Consider the following 4,737-nt stretch of genomic DNA (forward strand, 5'->3'; position numbering starts at 1 on the left):
GTGACTGATTTTCCATTGTGATGTTTTGATGGATGACAGACTGTCAAGAAATGGTAAGGTGCTGATCATCCGGGCTGGTTGCACCAGGAGTGCGTAAGTTAAAACGTAGTCTAGTTGTGACTTAAAGGGACACTTACAACTTGCACAGGATGGGTTATGTTCTGGTTTAGCAACTTCAGATTCAACCAAATCAACTTTGAACAAAGTGACCCATCTCTGATGATACAACATTAAAAAAGTAAAACAATAATAATAATAATAATAATAATAATAATAAAGATCGCTACATACTAAATCACTTATCAACAGATAAATTGTCTTTATTTTAATGAAGATTTTAATAAAGAATAATCTTATTATTTTAGATTATTTATATAATTATAATATCTGTAATCCATTGCACAACAAATTTCAGTTTAATATCAGTTTTTTTTCTTTAGGAATATTTAATTATATAAGAATGTACAAATATCCAGTTGGGCTGCACTGTGACTCAGTGGGTAGTGCTGTCGCCTCACAGCAAGAAGGTTGCTGGTTCGAGCCCCGGCTGGGTTAGTTGCCGCTGTGATGGCCACAATTGAATAAAGAGACTAAGCTGAAAAGAAAATGAATGTATTGATGAAATATACAGTTGGAATTGTAAGCTTTACTGATTTTTGACAGCTTTAAAGATATTATATATGAGCTTAGATTATTTTGTGTCTCAGTATATCTAGTGTACACTGTAAAAAAAATCTGTTACTTGACAGTTTTGATATTTAGTGATTTACAGGTGTTTTCCATTTATTTATGGTTGTGAATTGCATTATGTGATGTTAATCTCTGTTCTTTCAACATTTGATGTTGAAAATTCAACTCAACAGTTTAACAAAGTGACTTTTATTGACAGGTTTTTATTATTTAGGTTTTTGGAATAATATAATGCGTACAAATTAATATGTAGAGAAATAAGTCTGTAAAATAACAGAAAATGTACTGGGAGTTTATTACAAAGTTCTTGTACTGTTATATACAACACCAAACCAGACAAAATATCACTGTTAAGCTATTAAAAATGTCAATAAAAGTCTTTTTTTTTCAAACTTTTCAAGGTTAAAAGTTGTTGGAAGAAAGATCAAGGTCTCATAATGCAATTTAAATGTGTAAGTAATTGAAAAAAAATAAACATGAATCACAAAATACTGAAAACTGCTAATTTACAGATATTTTACAGTGTACTTATTATAAACTGTACAGATTAAGTTCACTTTTTTTTCCAGCTTTTTTCACGTTGCTGTTAAAATAACTTAAATTCTCTGCATTTTTAAAAACCTTTTCGTCATGAGTAGTTAACAGTTTCTTTGTATTTCAAGGTGTGTTTAATTGGCTGCTTGTTGCTGATGTCCCGCCTTCATGTGCACATGCTCCTGAACTCAGGATCAAAGCTCGAGTTAACAGAGGAAGTTGATGATCAGCGTCACTGTACTAAAACAGCCTGATTGCACTGGTTTGGCTTTTTCCATTTTCCATAGTTTGTTCAGTCACCATCATGGTGCAGGCCCAAGTAATAATTCCAATGTAAACTGCAAAGAGACCATGTCGCTCAAAATAAATCCCAGTGGGCAGGGCTCTGGCTAGTTTGCTGCCCTAGGTAAGATTTTACCCTGTAAAATTACAGCCCGTTACAGCAATAATCATTGTGTTTACACATTTATAGAGAAATTACACAGCATTTTACACATACCATGATAAAATAAATTAAAATGACACCAAAGAGAATTATTGCAGATTGTTACCATTTCTTAACGATAGCATATATGCTAACCAGAACAAACGTAACATTTGTAACAGCATTTATTTTAGTTTTTTATTAAATATAAATCTTATTTTAAATTGTTTTCAGTCAAAGTACACTTATGTTTATGCTGTCTAAGTCTAATAAACAAAAAACCGCAAGAATGATCAAATCTGGTATTCCTGGTCCTATTTAAACACTTAGCAAACAGTAGCCCCCTGCATGGGGTAAGAATAATTTCAGGCTTGACTTTGTCATTGTCACTGCCTACAGTACCTAAACCATGTTCAACCCTTCAGAACAATGATGATCTTTGGAGAAATTGGCCTCTTTTACAGCAAGATAATACGCTTTGCCAGCCTGCACATCCTGTTTAGGAATGGACTAATGCAGGGGTCACCAACCTTTTGGAAACTGAGAGCTACTTCTTGGGTACCGATTAGTGTGAAGGGCTACCAGTTATTAAATAACACATTTTTCTTAATTTACTTTTGATTAAATGTTATTTTTAATATTTAATAATATTCATCTATGTGAAGACATTGATCATGTTAATGATTTCTCACAGTAGTTGTCAACAATGATTTAACAAGTTAGATAAATATCAATATGCAACACTTCATTTGTCTGAAATTGTTTTTAAAGTTTTTTTTAAATATATAACTTAAAGTAATTTTCAAATTTACACCAATGCAAGTGTGATTTAAAAAGAATATCTATAAAAACATTAGATGCAGCTTACTCGTATGTGGTGCTATGGTGAGCTATTTTTAGAACAGCCCCGCGGGCAACTCGTGAACCTGGCGGGCTACCTAGTGCCCATGGGCACCATGTTGGTGACCCCTGGACTAAAGAATAGAAGTTTAGGGCATGGATGGTGGACTCTTGTCAAGGAGAGCCACTGAACTCTAAACCCATGTTTTCTGCATGCTTGCTGGAAATTATCAAAAGTTTGATTTTAGATTGAGTTAAACCCTATAGAATACTGGCCAGGACAACAGCTGCCTCTCACTAGTTTAGGGTGATACCCTGGTCTCCCAATTCCCATATAACTACTTAAAGAGCATCTGTGCACAATGACTTGGATCCATGGAGAGTCCTACAGGATTAATCTTGGTGTCACCTTCATGGGCCTTGGCTCATCCATGCCTCCGTTGGTCGTCGCAGATTTGCCAATATGTTGAGTCCTAGGGTTGCCAGGTTTTCACAACAAAACTTGTCCACATCCAAATGTAACCACAGATTCAGGCTTCTAGAGCACCTGAATCTTACAAATGTGCACCTAATCTGTTTCAATATTATAACACAGCTTTTATAATTTGGGGAATATTCATTTGGTGAAGTAAAATAATTCAAAGTAACCATATATGCTAAATATATTTGATGCAATATGTGAACTCTTTACCCTGCAGATGAAAATAAAACACACACCAAGTGGTAGAAGTTGGTATGAAACTGAAGTTATGATTGTGTTTTTTTCAAGTGGTGCTCACTGCAGAGCCACTTGGGCAGAGCTGAGCTCCAGCAAGGTGGAGTTTGAGGTCTAGCTCCTTCTTCCTTGCCATTCTTCTATGAGTGGTGTCGTGTATAACAACTTATAGGATGAGGAACGAGAGCTCAAGCTCCCCCTCGCTGGAGCTCAAGTGGCACTGCAGGAAGCAGTGTCCCTTTTTTTTTTTTTTTTTTTTTTTTTTTTTTTTTGCTGTGACATGTTTACTTAAAATGGTTTTTGAAATGAGATGGATAAAAATTAGGGTAATGAGTGATATTGTCCTTTGAAAACCAATTGGATCTTTGAAATATGGGCATTGCTAAGAAAATGCAGGAAGATTGACAATTGGATGAAGACAGGTCAGAAATGAGACACACCTCGATATCCCCTCTCTAAAGGCATTCGATGTGACCAGAAGTGAAGAAAAGAGGAAAATTTCTCATTGGGAGGTTAGGTTCTGGTTTAGATTAAACATTTTTCACTGCTATGCCATCATACATTGGGAAAATTACAAATAGAAGAAGGCTTTAAAACAAGTTTTTTATTTATTTAAGGGTTTCCAAATTCTGACTGAAAAAAGTTGAAGGCTGGCCAGTTTTTTTTTATTTGCCTACAGGGCTATACTTTATTTAAAACAAGTTTTATCAGATTCCTATTTTTTTTTAATAATGGATGATGATAATATTTCATATTTCTTTATTATTATTTTTTAAAAAGCTAATCATAACATTTATAAAACAAATGTATTTACAGTTTAAATGCAAGCTTGTCAATAAATACTTCACAATAAAATGGTATGGTAAGCACTTGACAAAATTGTAGGAAATATTTTTAGTAAATCAAAAAATGTGGTTATAATCACCATCCGACAAGCTAATCAATTAATTAAAATGTCACTAAAGTGCAGTATTTAGACCTCGCATGAGGCGAATAACTGCATAAAAGGTCAAATTTTCACTAGGCTGGTGACGGGCCTGATTCAGGGGTGCCGCTAGTGAGGAAACCTTCGATTCTAAGGGCCGTTGTTTTTTGGGGCCCCCCAGAGATATTATTAGCGGCCCACGACCCCACTTATATATATATATATATATATATATATATATATAGCAAATGCGGATTTTAAAAGTAGCTGCGTGAAAACCACAGACTTGGCAACCCAGCAAGGACCACCAGCATTAGGCAAGTGAAATAATGTTATGACTAATCGGAGAGTCATTCCACTAATCGCAGTATAAAAATAAATGTTCGCTTTATTCAAATAAACTAAGCATGTCATCTCAAATATTTAGTTTTTGATTTTGTAAATTGCCTAACATCCGTTATCTCAGTCTCGAGCTTTGAACGTGAGGCAGAAACACCCGCCCCCGTGTTCACACGGAACCGCGCCGCACAGGCATCCCATCACACTCCACTCAGAAAAAAACGGTGTTCAGATCGCGCTTCATTCCTGCTGTACAGATACATTTTGGGT

Source organism: Danio rerio, chromosome 12, assembly GCF_052040795.2.
Source record: "Danio rerio strain M-AB ecotype USA chromosome 12, GRCz13ab, whole genome shotgun sequence".
Taxonomy (NCBI): domain Eukaryota; kingdom Metazoa; phylum Chordata; class Actinopteri; order Cypriniformes; family Danionidae; genus Danio; species Danio rerio.